Here is a 16,008-nt window from a genome sequence, read left to right as displayed (position 1 = left end):
TTGTCTGTATTCTTCAGCTCTTTATCCTATGAGTTTTATGTTTTATTATTTTCAGCTGTTAGGCAGTCTGTCTCCCCCTACTTATATGCCACTTAAGGGCATGTATCAAACCCTTTTTTCTTTTTTAAAGATCGTTTGATGTGGACCATTTTTAAAGTCTTTATTGAATTTTTTGCAATATTGTTTCTGCTTTATGTTTTGGTTTTCTGGCCATAATGCACGTGGGACCTTAGCTCTCCGACCAGAGATCGAACCCGAATCCCCTGCATCAGAAGGTTAAGTCTTAACCACTGGACCACCAGGGAAGTAAGTAGCTGACCTACAAGAATCTACACAAAGAGAGTATGACTAGCACTCCAGTATCAGAAACTGCAGCAAGTAAGGCATTAGAGTGGAGGTGATGGCAATCCACTCTAGTATTCTTGCATGGAGAATTCCATGGACAAATAAACCTGGCAGGCTACAGTCCATAAGGTCGCACAGAGTCAGACAGGACTACAGCAACTTAGCGGGCATGCACGCACGCAAGGCATTAAAGAATACGGTTCAGTTAAACGTACAGTTGGCTTCTCTGGTGGCTCAGTGGTAAAGAATCTGCCTGCAATGCAGGAGACCTGGGTTCAAACCCTGGGTCAGGAAGATCCCCTGGAGAAGGAAATGGCAACCCACTCCAGTATTCTTGCCTGGAGAATTCCAAGGACAGAGGAGCCTCACAGGCCTCAGTCCATGGAGTCGCAACGAGTCGGACATGACTGAGCGACTAAAACATAACACACACAGTCCTCAGGGCTCCCCTGGTGGTCCCCTGGAAGTTCCCTTCCAGTGCACTGGACTCAGGTTTGTTCCCTGGTTGGGGAACTAAGACCCCACGTGCCATGGAGCAACTAAGCCCACTCACAACTACGAAGCCCACGCACCACAACGAAGACCCCGAATGCCACAGTGAAAATCCCGTGTGCCGCGGCCAAATAAATAAATATTTTTTTAAAAAAAGAATCGTCCTCTACTGAGACTCCACCCCCAACATTAGCCACTCAGTATATTACCTGTGAATGAATGGAGACCTTTGCAAGGCCCTTTTCCGAAGGTCATTTCATTCACCTGGAATTATCCTGCCTGAGCAGACCCCGTCCATCATACACCCTTTCCGAAAAACAAGTCTATCCACCACTCATTGCCTGAGATTGCTTTTCAATAACACACCTCCCTGTAACAACCCAAGCACTGTGCACTCTCCATGACAGAAAATGTCACGAGGCATGAGCCTACAACACATACTGGGGTCTGTTCAGAACTGGGGCCCCTTTCATGAGTGTGGCAGATGTGTTTATCTGTCAGGTCTCTTGGTTGGTTACTGTTCTTTTTGGAACAATGCGATCTGTATTGCCAATAAGTAAGAATTCAAAATAAACACTGGATTTTGAATTGGATTCAAAGTCATTGAATTGTGACATCTCAAATATTCTTCCCAGATCTTCCCACTGTCAGTTCTGCCCACTGCCTGAAGTTTTCAGCTCCTGTGCATTTTATAAATCTGCCCTCTGGCACCACGAGTGGGTCTGCAATATGAACAGGCAGGTCTAGGTGGTACACTGTTTTGATTGTGCCATGTTTCATTGTTACAGTAACAAACTCCAGTTTATGAGGTTAGAAACTTGGGAAAATTTAGGGAAGGGACAGGTAGGTGAAGCAAGGACAGGAGAATTAAAAGAAATAAGAAAAAACAAATGTCACTGCCTAAAATGTGCAATATATCAATAGAATTTGGAGGTTCACACAAGAGTAAAGGAAAATGCTGTTATCTAAACCAAAACACTTACTTGTGGTTAGGAAGATTCTGGGTATATACATATGTGTATATAGTCTCAGATACATATATATGATATTTTAATGACAAAAGGAGACATTAATGCCAAGCAATAGTTCTATTTTTCTAAGCAAGATGACACTAGAGTATTATTTTAATGCAAAATGATACATGAACAAAAATGACAATTTTTACAGAAAAATTAAGTTTTTCAGTTTACTATTAAAATACAGCACTGATATGTTCTACCAAGCGTCAGAATTTTTTAAAAAAAAAGGGCAAAGCATTTATGAATAAAGTGGTTGTAATGTGGTGGTGGAAAAAAAAAAAACCTGATTTTCTTATAGTTAAAAATAGTGAAAGGATAGAGGGCGGAGAACAGTGGAAGGCATGTCTAGGCAGATAGGTGGGAGTATTCCCTAACTGATCTCAGAGGCCAGGCTCAAGCAAGGACTCTGTCCTGGTGCAGCGAGGAGTGGTCAGGGACAGAAGGCTCAAGGGTGGTGAACGGGCAGCTGCGAGAGCATCTCAAATAGGGGAGAGGTCACAGTGGTAGATGCTGTACCAGAATCCAGACTAGGAGGCATGGGATGGGGCCAGGGAGGGAGCAGGGATGGAGGATCCCCCCAGAGCCCCTTTCCTCCTTTCTCCCCTCTGCCTCCTGTCCTTGGATTTTCTTTCTCTTTTTTCCCACTCATTCCTCTCCCTTCATCTTCCTTGCTTCTCTTTCCCCCTTCTTCACTTCCCCTTTCCAGGGGCCAGTTTCCTCCCCTCCATGTCTCTCCTCTCCCCTCTCCCTTCCCACAACTACAGTCTGACATACCTTTCCATCACGGGAGACAAGAGTGATGGGGTCAGGATGGTCCTTACTTGAAGCCTGGCTCCCCCAGTAACTATATGATCCTAGCAGGCTGGCCTCCGCTTATCGGCTTGGGGACACAGAACAGCTGCTCCCTTTTGGGGGTGACCCCTAGTCAAGCACTCAAGCAGCGTGTTTATGGACATTAATGGAATTCACCCTAACAATCACTCCTGAATGGACTGATCTTATCACCTCCATTTAACCAGAGGGAACTGAGACCTACAAATGTTCAGCAACTGGCTTGAAGTCACAGGAAGGAAGACACCAGGGATCTGGGCCTAAGGCCCCCGCCTCTTCATCAGCAGGCATCATCCACAAAGAGGTGGCAGGGTGTCAGGAACAGTCTGGCCTCAGGGCACTTGATATGCTTCCAGAAAGGGCTCTTCCTTTCTCTTCCACAGTTAATATCCCTTCATCACATCTGATAGAAAACATATCTATCTTTAAAACTAAAACATATAAAAAGTTCAGCAAATAGTATTCATATGCTTAAAGTAATGCTGATTATTTTGGGGAGATTGTGGGGGAAATCATCAGGTACTTGCTATCACTCTTTCATTTGGCCAAAGCTATTTATTTCTCCTGGCACAAATATATGCTGAGGTTACAGCTGGACAGACACCACGCCACCATCACTTGTATTTTCAAAACCAGACCAATACACACACACACACACACACACACACAGAATGCCATGCAACACACATACTTTCTGTGAAGAAATTTGGATAATTTCAAAGAACATCTTTCCTTAATGTGAAAAAATGCTTTTCATGGTTAATAAAATAATTTTAAAATATCAGTTCAGTTCACTCAGTTGTGTCCGACTCTTTGCGACCCCATGAACCACAGTATGCCAGGCCTCCTTGTCCATCACCAACTCCCAGAGTCCACCCAAACCCATGTCCATTGTATTGGTGATGCCATCCAACCATCTCACCCTCTGTCATCCCCTTCTCCTCCTGCCCTCAATCTTTCCCAGCATCAGGATCTTTTAAAATGAGTCAGCTCTCTGTATCAGGTGGCCAAAGTATTGGAGTTTCAGCTTCAGCATCAGTCCTTCCAATCAAGATTCAGGACTGATCTCCTTTAGGATGGACTGGTTGGATCTCCTTGCAGTCCAAGGGACTCTCAAGAGTCTTCTCCAACACCATAGTTCAAAAGCATCAATTTTTTGGTGCTCAGCTTTCTTTACAGTCCAACTTTCACATCCATACATGACTACTGGAAAAACCATAGCCTTGACTAGATGGAACTTGTTGGCAAAGTAATATCCCTGCTTTATAATATGCTGTCTAGGTTGGTCATAACTTCCAAGGAGCAAGTGTCTTTTAATTTCATGGCTGCAACCACCATCCACAGTGATTTTGGAGCCCATAAAAATAAAGTCAGCCACTGTTTCCACTGTTTCCCCATCTATTTCCCATGAAGTGATGGAACCAGATGCCATGATCTTAGTTTTCTGAATGTTGAGCTTTAAGTCAACTTTTTCACTCTCCTCTTTCACTTTCATCAAGAGGCTCTTTAGTTCTTCTTCACTCTCTGCCATAAGCGTGGTGTCATCTGCATATCTGAGGTTAGATATTTTTCTTGGCAATCTTGATTCCAGCTTGTGCTTCCTCCAGCCCAGCATTTCTCATGATGTACTCTGCACATAAGTTAAATAAGCAGGGTGACAATATACAGCCTTGACGTACTTCTTTTCCTATTTGGACCAGTCTGTTGTCCCATGTCCAGTTCTAACTGTTGCTTCCTGACCTGCATACAGGTTTCTCAAGAGGCAGGTCAGGTGATCTGGCATTCCCATCTCTTTCAGAATTTTCCAGTTTATTGTGATCCACACAGTCAAAGGCTTTGGCATAGTCAATAAAGCAGAAATAGATGCTTTTCTGGAACTCTCTTGCTTTTTCTATGATCCAGTGGATGTTGGCAATTTGATCTCTGGTTCCTCTGCCTTTTCTAAATCCAGCTTGAACATATGGAAGTTCATGGTTCACATATTGCTGAAGACTGACTTGGAGAATTTTAAGCATTACTTTACTAGCGTGTGAGATGAGCGCAATTGTGTGGTAGTCTGAGCATTCTTTGGCATTGCCTTTCTTTGGAATTGGAATGAAAACTGACCTTTTCCAGCCCTGTGGCCACTGCTGAGTTTTCCAAATTTGCTGGCATATTGAGTGCAGCACTTTCACAGCATCATCTTTCAGGATTTGAAATAGCTTAACTGGAATTCCATCGCCTCCACTAGCTTTGTTCGTAGTGATGCTTCCTAAGGCCCACCTGGCTTCACATTCCAGGATGTCCGGCTCTAGGTGAGTGATCACACCATCGTGATTATCTGGGTCGTGAAGATCTTTTTTGTACAGATCTTCTGTGTATTCTTGCCACCTCTTCTTAATATCTTCTGCTTCTGTTAGGTCCATACCATTTCTGTCCTTTATTGTGCCCATCTTTGCATGAAAAGTTCCCTTGGTATCTCTAATTTTCTTGAAGAGATCTCTAGTCTTTCCCATTCTGTTGTTTTCCTCTATTTCTTTGCATTGATCGCTGAAGAAGGCTTTCTTATCTCTCCTTGCTATTCTTTGGAACTCTGCATTCAAATGGGTATATCTTTCCTTTTCTCCTTTGCTTTTCACTTCTCTCCTTTTCACAGCTATATGTAAGGCCTCCTCAGACAGCCATTTTGTTTTGCATTTGTTTTTCTTGGGGATGGTCTTGCTCCCTGTCTCCTGTAAAATGTCACGAACCTCCGTCCATAGTTCATCAGGCACTCTATCAGGTCTAGTCCCTTAAATCTATTTCTCACTTCCACTGTATAGTCATAAGGGATTTGATTTAGGTCATACCTGAATGGTCTAGTGGTTTTCCCCACTTTCTTCAATCTAAGTCTGAATTTGGCAATAAGGAGTTCATGATCTGAGCCACAGTCTGCTACATAAATGCATGAAGAACAAATTGAAAATCACCACTCAGTAACTGCCGATGTTTATATCAGCTTACCTTTTTTTGAGATCTATTTTCAGGATATATATAATTTTTCCTTTTTGAAAAAAATGACATCCTACTCTATAAGTACCCTGAATTTCCTAAATGATACTATATCCTGAACATTTTTGTATCAATATATGAAGATACATATCAAAATTTCTAATGCCTGCATAATATTCCATTAAATGGACATACTGTCATTGTTAGGCAGCTCCTGACTGATGGATATTTACACTGAAATACTATTTCTAATTAGGGTTTGTTTCAACTTTTTGGTCTCTTATTTTCCCTTGTTCTATGAAATAACACAGTTAGTATTAAAAAGTCAGTGGGGCAAATTGCAAGCTACTTCCAAAACTGAAGTTTAGATGAGACTCTGACCATGAAACCTGAAGAATCAAGAAGGGATGAAGTCAGCAGATCTGTCAGAACAACCCAAGATCTTGCCAACGCTTACAAGTGAAACATGGCAAACAGTCACCACACCTGTGATCACTGGCTCACTATCAGTCTTGGGCTCTATGCTGTGAGCTCCATGGGAAGCTGTGCTGTCCACAGCTCAATCCCCAGCACCCGGCGCGTAGCTGATCAATAAGTGTTTGCCGGGTGAATGAATCTCAAGGATAGGGGACTAAAACGAAGTCATTTCAAAATGCTGAATTTAATCAATTGAATTATATTCTGACAAAAGAAGGAATGTGCAACCAGAAAGGGAGATGGTACACACAGCATGTCTAGGAAAAGCAGAGTACAGAGGCAAAACTGATCAGTGTTTCCAAGAACCTGGGGCAGCAGGAAGAACCCTCTTATGGAGAGGGATGCATTAAGCTCTCAGGGCTCAGTGACATGGACCACTAAGAAGATCCTGCTCACTCCTCCTGCCCTGAGCCCACACTCATCAAGCACATCATTTAGTTTCCAGTGTGGACGTGCATAAAAGGAAAAGACACAGGAATCAGCAAACTCGAGGCCCAGGCTAACAGCCAGTTACTCTTATCATGAATTAATACTCTGACATGACACCTTTGATGAGACTTGGACTTGGGTAAGTCAGTCGTCAGTCTTCTGAAATCTGAACGTCTCTGACTGTCCTAACAGGGCTGAATATTTAAACCACGATGCTGAAACATGCTGATCACAACATGGTACCTATTGTGAAAGCCAGGCTTCAATGAAGGTGGCCCCCACACTCCTCACTTTCAGGAATTCATACCAGTGTAAACCCTCCCCTGAGTGTGGAGGAACCTGGGACTTGCTCTTAACCAACAGAATACAGCAGAGACCAGCTGAGTGGCAATTACCTGGTCTCCACCAGCAGGTGTAGTCACCTGGGATTATGACACCAAATTATATAGGGTGTGGTTCTGCTTACTGGGAAGAGAATAACTATGTCATAATCTAACGTTTAAGTCTGTTAATAGATATCTAAATGGTTTCCTTGCTTAGAATAATCTCAAAAGGATACTGTAGAAAGAATAAGAATTTTAACAGGTTTTTTTTCTAACATTGGCTCTGTTGTGGCCAGTAGAAGCAAATTATGAAATAAATCTAGTTTGCTGCAAGAGATGAAAACACAAGAAATACCAATTTATCCCATCAGATTGGCAGGTGAAGTGTGAACAGGAACACATGGGACACACTAGGGACAACGGGAACACCAGGTGGGAATATGAGTCAGTACCATGACTTTGGAAAGTAATCTTCAAGATCTAGGAAAGCTGAAGATACACAAACCTCATGGCCCAACAATTTCACTGCTAAGAACTGCCCCAAAAGCTTCTCACACATGTCCACAGGAGACCTTTAGAAGAATACTTAAGGCAGCACTGTCTTCTAAAAGCAAAAAAGTGGGCAGAGAGGGGAACTAAACACCCATCATTAGGCAAGTGGATGGATAAACTGTGATAGTCATGGAATGAAAGAACTAGTAGTTGTGGAAAAATTGGATTACAATGACAAGTCCAAAATGAGTGAATCTCACAAGCATATTAAAAAAGCAAGCTGAAGAAGGATATGGACACGATGATGACATTTTAAAGGTTGACATTTATGACATCATAAAGGTTTAAAATGTGCCAATTAACCTGCCAAATCTATAATATCTAACGATGAACATGGAAATGACCAACGCCAAATCAGGGTCATATTCATCTCTGAGTGGGAGACAGAGGACGACAGGAGGCTTCAACTCAATGTATAACATTTTACTTCTTCAATTTATTTGCCATTATATCACTGAAAAAGAAAGTACTTCCTCCTGCCCCCTCCTTAAAAAAACACAAATCTGTAAAGATCATGAGCTTGAAGGGAGTCAAACTGTTAGTCCTTCAAGGACATGCACAGAACTCAAACTTGCCCTATACATTCTGGGGAGCACCAGATTAGAATTACAAGGCAATGGTATCTAATCTCCATCAACTCTCTACCCTTCATGCCTTTTTCCATACTTAATATGTGATCTTATTTAGACATTAACATTTCTATAAACACCTATTGGTTAAATGTCCACCTATAAAAGAGCAGTAAATTAAAATGAACTGTGGTGTTGGAGAATACTCTTGAGAGTCACTTGGACTGCAAGGAGATCCAACCAGTCAATCCTAAAGGAAATCAATCCTGAATATTCATTGGAAGGACTGATGCTGAAGCTGAAGCTCCAATACTTTAGCCACCTGATGGGAAGAACTGACTCACTGAAAAAGACCCTGATGCTGGGAAAGACTGAAGGCAGGAGAAGGGGATGACAGAGGATGAGATGGTTGGATGGCATCACCAACTCGATGGACATGAGTTTGAGCAAACTCTGGAAGCTGGTGATGGACAGGGAAGCCTAGCGTGCTGCAGTCCATGGGGTTTCAAAGAGTCGGACATGACTGAGCAACTGAACTGAAATGAAAATTAAAATATGGCACATCCACACAAAAGGATATCTATAGCTATTTAAAATAATGGTTACAAAGAGTATGAAGTAACACGGAAAAGATTTACTACCTATCATGTTAGGGTTTTTTTTTTTTTTAAAAAAAGAACAAGATTTGAAAATGGATTTTCAGTACCATATAGAACCATAACCAGGGCCTAGAAACCGAGCTTTACTCCATGGCACCACAATTTAGGTGGTGCAAACAGTTTATTTAGAGGACCCCATAAATTTTTAAGTTCTACCCCTGCCACCTCCCTCTCCTCTACCTCCCCAAAGTGGGGCACTTGCCCAACCTGGGGCCAGCAGAGATAGATAAGTCATCAAGGACAAGACACCTACTGCCCCTCCCGGTGCACAGGCCACCCTCACCTGCCTCCATCCCTCTCCCATCGGACACCCCGGGCCCCTCTCTGCACGCCTGCATGCTCCTGTGAATTGGGGCTGCTTTCCCAACCCACACCTGTGGCCACCCTGTGCCACATCACTAATACTGTTCTGTGGTGTGAAGAGCCCGTATCTGAGCAAACAAAGTGTTTTCAGTAAAAGGAAGAGGAAGAGGGCTGTGCAACTGAGGCCAGAGATTATGACTTTCAAAGCCAAAGTATCCAGATTGATAGGAGGGTCAAAGAGCTTTCCATAAATTAAGACAGGGTGCAGACTGGGGGAATGTCTCTGAATTATGTGCATAAATAAGCACCCCCTGTCTCCTACTTAAAGACAGGCAGTTTCCCTCTCCCAACACCTGGCCAGAATTTTGGAGAAGAAATGAGCATCTTTACTAAAATATACTGGGTTGGCATACTTTAGGAGGTAGATGCAATATGGTTTTGAGATGGATCTGGGGGAAATCTGGGTAAGTCACAAAGGATGGAATGTTATAAGGCTTTGCATGTGTGCATGCTAAGTCACTTCAGTGGTGTCTGACTCTTTGCAACCCTATGGACTATAACTCACCAGGCTCCTCTGTCCAAGGATTCTCCAGGCAAGAATACTGGAGTGGGTTGCCATACCCTCCTCCAGGGAACTTCCTGACCAGGGATCGAACCTGTGTCTCCAGCACCTCCTGCATTGGCTTGTGGGTTCTTTACCACTAGTGCCACCTGGGAAGCCCATCAAAAAGCCTTACATAGCCTCTAGGATGCTGGGCATCCTCACACCAAAACGTCCCTCTTTGGACACATTAGGTCAAGGGCAAATGAAGCTTACCTTACACAGCCTAACATTTTTTTCAATAGCACATTACCCCAGCAACCCAGAAATCCCTCAGTCATTCTGGAGACTGTGGCAGGGGTTCCAATTAGAAGTCCTATTGCAATAATGTTTTGTTTTTTTTTTTAAATAGTGGAAAGAAATAAATCAATATATAAACAATGGCACTGGGTACATTTCTATTCTACTTTTCCTTCTTTTCAAAATACTTCAATGAGTATGCTATTTTCAAGACAAAACTTTAAGTAAAAATTTGTTGCATAAAAGAATGAACCAATGAGAAGACACACAGACAAAAACTGCAGAAATTGCCCATTTCCAGCTATCAAAACCAAGGAAACATACCTGATCCTGCATTTAAAAGACAAAATGGTTTAGTTAAAGTAAGTTTACTGTTAAATTTTTATTGTGGTTAAAAACATATTAAAAATTTACCTTAAACATTTGTAAGTTTACAGCACAGCGTTAACTACTCACACAGTGCTATACAACAAATCTCTAGAACTTTTTCATCTTCTAAAACTAAAATTCTGTATCAACTGAATAACTCCCAGTTTGCTAATTTGTACCCATTCCCTGTGGGCCAACGCAGGAAACTTAAGAGACCTGGCTCAATTCCTGGGTTGGGAAGATCCCCTTGAAGAAGGAAATGGCAATCCACTTCAGTATTTTTGCCTAGAGAATCCCACGAGAGGAGCCTGGCAGGCTACAGTCCATGGGGTCACAAAGAGTCGGACACAACTGAAGTGACTTAGCACACACCTGTGGGCACCAAATGAGACTTGAGCCCAGGACCCTCATTAAAGCCCTCATGGAGCCCATGATCACCCGTATTTCAGGCTTTGGGCTGCCCAGGGAGAACCACCAGCACAGCATTCCAAATGCATTAGGCTCCAGGGAGAGGATGAGATTTCCCCCCTACCTAACTCTGCCACAGGGTCCCAAGGCAGATATTTCCAATTGCTTTTGTGCAAAAGGCCTTGATTCCACTTCGCAAGAATTCTTCCTTTCCCCTCCACGCTAGTGCATTCACCAGAATTCTGTTGAGAGTGGAAAGGTGAAACGTGGCTGTATTTCTGACCCCTGCAAAAACGAACTTCAAAATGTTCAAAGCATTTACAGTGGCCTTCTGGTCAAGGCAGGGACCACTGCATAACTGATGGGATCCCGTAAATATGCAGCACACATGTGACCTCTGGCAGGTCCAGTGGGGATTATGAGTGGAAACTGAAATCACCAGGACCCCTGGAACCCAAGGAATGGCCATGATGCTGCTCTAGTCACTCTGCACAGCTTAAAATGATGCTAACAATTTTAGGAGATCCCCTGCAAAAACAGATTGGTTTCTGTTCCCATCTATTAATAACAGCTATTTTGAAATGCTATTTAAATCTTCTATTGTTATTTGAACTTCTCCTGGATTCTGGCTCCCCAGCTGAGCTGCTGGGGGGCACCAAAGACTACATACCCTGTAAGTCTGTAACCCCCGGAAGTCCAGTACAGTGTCCCTCCACAGACGCTGATAAACATTTCTTCATTTGCTGGTTCCTCCTTTGTAAGGCCCATCGTTCTAATTAGCCGGTGGCCCTGCCCAAGTGACATATCGATTGCTGACTCAAGATCCCTTCCAGCTGTGAGCTCGGCAGGCTGCTCAGGGTGCCCTGCAATGAGGATGGGCTCTCACCCATGCCCACACCCACACCACAAGTGCGTTCGTATCACCTTTCAGGTGTTTTAGTATGATCAACAGCTATATTTGGCAACTTTTCTTTCTAGCATTACAGAAGGCATTAGAGAAGACACATTACCAAGTGTTAAAAAGGGAATCTGCCAAATGCACCAGCTAGAACAGAAAAAGTATTATTAAAAACCAGCGTAAACTCCCTCCCTCCTAAACCACCTCCACCTCCGATGCATCCAGGATCGAACAGAAGAAGGGAAGGCATCATGACTCTATACTCACGCAGACACAACGCTAGTCGTGACTCCAGGGTTCTACCCGACACGAATCTCTGGCTGAAGAGCTAAGGATTGGGGATGGGAAGAAAGATCCAGCCTCCGGTCTCTGCCCTTTTCCTCACACACAGCGGGAAGGGGCTGGACTTCTCTGCTGAACACAGGGGTCTGTGAGAGACTCTTTTATTTTGAGGAATGACTTGAGTTCAGCATATTAATATTATAACTATTTTAGAGAGAGCATGGAAGGCCTCCTGAGCTCTTCTAGAGATAATTAAAACCAGGGGGGGGAAAGAAAAATGAAATAAACAAAAAACGAGCTGAAGGCACCAGGGGTTTCTGAATAACATCTTCCTGGTAAAACAATTTTAAGAATTTCATAGTGCAAAAGCAACCCTACTCATTCTCTCCCACATAAGCACGCCTGTTATTCCAGCCCCACTCAGCCAAGCCGCAGGATCTCTTGCCTTCACTTCTGTAGCTACTCTGTCCAAAGACGTCATCCACACAAAAGCATTCTTAGGACAGAAAAAAGGCTGACCGCAGCCAGCCAGTGAGGCACACCACAGGGAGGAATCCTGTGGTTCCAGTAACCTCCAACTCACCATCCTGCAATCAGATTGTTAAGCACAAATACCAATTTTGCCTTAACAGAGACTGAAAACTTCAGGTCTTTCAATGTTTATCAACCAGTATGTTCCCGGTAATCTTCTTGCTGTAGCAGAAAGATAATCAAATAAACCATTTTTAGGACTTTCCTGGCAGTCCAGTGGTTAAGACTCCGTGCTTCCACTTCAAGGGCACAGGTTTGATTCGTGTTGGGGGAACTAAGGTCCCACATACTGTGTGGCAAAGAAAAACCAAAATTTCATTATCACTGATAACTACATTTTCAAATACCAAGAACTACCGACGCTTGGGGGTGTGTGTGTGCTCAATCACGTCCAACTCTTTGTGACCCCATGGACTGTAGCCTGCCAGGCTCCTCTGTCCATGGGATTTCCACTGAGTGGCCATTTCCTGTTCCTCAGGATCTCCCTTACCCAGGGGAAGAACCCGGGTCTCCTGCATTGGCAGGTGGATTCTTTACCACTGTGCCACCTGGGAAGCCTGACCCTTGAAGAGGAGGGGATTAAAAAAAAAAAAAAAAAACCCCACTGAAGTACAAAGCCATTGTTTTATCCTTTTTCACCTGTTTTTATGTTAAAAACCCACGGAATGTCAAATGGTATCCAAGAAGTCAAAAAATAAAATCATCAAACTAGGGAGAGGGAAGAACACAGAAGATTTATTAAGAGATAGGAACAGGCAGAAAGAGTGAAATAAGGAAGAGGAGACAGTGAAGGGAGTGTGGAGGGAGAAAGCCAGTGCTGGCGGGAGCAGGGGAAAAGAGTCAGCCAGACAATAGGGAGGAGAGAACAGGTGGTTCCAGGGCTCGAGGGAGGATGTGAGCCTGAGAAAGTGCTCCTCACACATTCCGCTGCTCACTTGGGGTGTGAAGAAATAGATGGGCCATTTTTAATACGCTGGTAGGTTTCTCTACTCTTTTTCAAGCCAATCTGCCCTCTGTTTGTCTTGACACGTAGATGCAAAGTTAAGATGTCATCGGGAGAGAATCATTTACTCCACTTACAACATGGAAATACCTTTCTGAATTATGTATCATTTTGCAAAGAGGCCTTATTTTGAGCCCACACCCACCTGACTCCTGGAGTAAAGCAGAGGTTTCACACCCACCACCGTGTACCACATGGCAGATAACTCTAAGGTCAGCCTGCGCCTTCACTTAATGATTTTAATCAAGTCAGTTAGTCCAGTCAACAAATACTCATTGAGCCTCTGCAGTGCTGAATAAGACACAGCCCCCGCACGCAAGAGCTTCGCTTCAACAGGGAACTAGAACAGACAAGCCACCGCGCAGGAGTGAGGAGGCTCCTACTAGCTGAGGGGTGGGGCTGCCTCCAGGCAAGAGGCAGGATGGGTTTGAACTGGGCCAGCCAGAAATGCATTTGAGAATCAGGCAGGTGAGTGGAATATTCAAAGGGGTGGGTCAAGTGAAGGCAGGACAGGCTGAGAAAGGGTGGAGGGAGGAAAGAGCAGAGGAAGTACTGCCTGGTGAAAACTACCACGGACCTGGGCTCCTGGTGGTAAGCCATGCTAAACGGTCACCACGACCACGTACAGAGGCCTTGACTCCACAACAGGATGGAAAGGAGGAATGGAAAGGAGGGGACACAAGGAGGGAGATGCTGCAGGGAGCACTGCAACACTCAACAACCGGCTGGATGTAGGGGTGTGAAGAGCAGAAAAGTCAGAATAACCCAAGAAAGCAAAAGCAGGTCACAGAGAGCGTGATGACAGCACGGAAATCATGTCAGTGCCCCAAGAGGGAGATGGTAAATCCCTTTAGGATGCTTCCCTGATGATGGATAACCTGGATCTACCCCCAAGAGAACTCCAAACCCAAGTTAAAGGATATTCTACAAAACCACCAGCCTTGCCCTTCCAAAGTGCCGAGATCACGAAAGACAAGAGAATGACTGAGAAACTGTCCAGAATAAAGGCAGTGAACAAGGCAAGACAACTAGAAAAGCACAGGGTCCTGGAATGGACCCTGGACAAGTAGGAGGCTTTTTTTTTTTTTTTCTTAAGATTTTTCCCCTTCTTTTGCTCTAAAACATGTTATTAGGACTTTTGGTGACACTTGAATAAGGTCTATAGAATAGACAATAGTACCAATAGAATCAATGTTAATGTACTAATTCTGATGCTTGTTATGTCAGAAAATGTCTCTCTTTTAAGGAACTATACACTGACATATTGGAGAGGGACGTAAAGGGGCATCATGTCTATAACTTACTCTGAAATTTCAGGAAAAATGACATATATGTGCGAGTCTGTGCATGGTGTGTGTGTGTGTGTGTATGTGTGTAGAGAGACAGTGACTGCGTGAGAAAGAAAAAGCAAGTGTGGTAAACAGTTATAGAATTTTGGATGAAAAGTATACAGGAATTATTTAAATCTTTCTTGCGACTTTTCTGTAAATCTGAATTATTTCAAAATAAAAAGTTAAAAAAGGAAAAAAGATTAAGGAAGCTAGGAGGAAGAGCTCTTTATAGACAAAATAGCTGGGTTTCTGGGTATTATATTCTGAATGGGGCTTCCCTGGCGGCTCAGTGGTAAAGAATCCACCTGCCAATACAAGAGACACGGGTTCCATCCCTGATCTGGGAAGATTCCACATGCCGCGGGCAATTAAGACTGTGAATCACAACTACTGAGCCCGTGCTCTAGAGTCTGAAAGCCACAACTACTAAAGTCCGCACGCCCTAGAGCCTGTTGCTCCACAACAAGAGAAGCCACCGCAATGAGAAGCCCATGCACCGCAACTAGAGAGTAGCCCTCGATCTCCGCAACCTGGGAAAAGATCGTGCAGCGATGAAGAACCAGCACAGCTAAAAATAAACAAATAAAATCCTTTTTTAAAATTCTGAATGAAATTCAGAAGGCAGGGCTGGAAACGGAAGTCTGAAGGCATCTGGGGGAGCTGAGCAAAACCTGGCTAAAAGCGGAACTGGAAGGCTGGGACTGAGTAAGGAGGGACCAAAGAAATCAGAGAAAGGGAATAACAAATGGACCAAGTTCCCAAAAGAGGCAAGAAGGAATGGGGAAAATCCAGAGGATGGAGCATGCAGAGTACACAAGTTAATCGTGGGTAAGGGACTGATAGACATTTTCTTCCTCAGATGAAGAAAATAAAGAAGGTCAAAGAAGAATTAAGAAAGAATGCTTAAGGACTTCCCCAGTGGTCCAGCGGCTAAGACTTCACACTCCCAGTGCAGGGGGCTCAGCTCAGGGAACTAAATCCCACATGCCTCAATTAAAAGATCCCGCATGCTTCACTAAGACCTGATGCAGCCAAATAAATAACTAATATATATATATATTAAAAAAAAGAATGCTTGGGGTAGTGAAGAGGGTACAGTGGAAACTTACATTAAAGCAGAGGGCAGTTAGCTCCAATGTAAACATCCTTAATCTCATCAATGAAAAAAAAAAAAAGGAAGGAAACCGACTGGATGTTTAAGGAATGGAAAAGTCTGGCATCACCTCTAAAGAAATGCAGCTGGGATTTTATAAAAGATGGATTTCTTTTTTAGCAGAAAAGTAAGACCTAGGTGAAATTAGAGCTAGCATAAATCTGCAGTGGAACCAGTGCAAAGGTCTTTGTGATAACTTGGAAGATAACATGGCAGACTGGGA

At 43.5% G+C, this 16,008-nt stretch overlaps 1 protein-coding gene across 5 annotated transcripts in view; it reads right to left on the bottom strand.

Moving 5' to 3' along the window:
• The window catches only part of FAM81A (family with sequence similarity 81 member A), a 79,796-nt gene that overhangs the window by 60,420 nt on the left and 3,368 nt on the right, over positions 1-16,008 (bottom strand). Inside the window, exon 1 of one of the 5 annotated variants that reach the window (XM_043920741.1) lies at positions 11,753-11,977. The exons of 2 other annotated variants lie outside the window; for them this stretch is intronic. The gene's annotated coding sequence lies outside the window, so the exon portion shown is untranslated. Of the gene's footprint in view, positions 1-10,711; positions 10,730-11,752; positions 11,978-16,008 lie in introns of those variants that run through there. 2 more of the 5 variants (XM_043920746.1, XM_043920744.1) reach the window with 2 other exon arrangements.

The sequence above is a fragment of the Cervus elaphus genome, chromosome 12, assembly GCF_910594005.1.
Source record: "Cervus elaphus chromosome 12, mCerEla1.1, whole genome shotgun sequence".
In the NCBI taxonomy this organism is placed as follows: Eukaryota; Metazoa; Chordata; class Mammalia; order Artiodactyla; family Cervidae; genus Cervus; species Cervus elaphus.
This window is presented reverse-complemented; position numbering and strand designations above follow the sequence as displayed.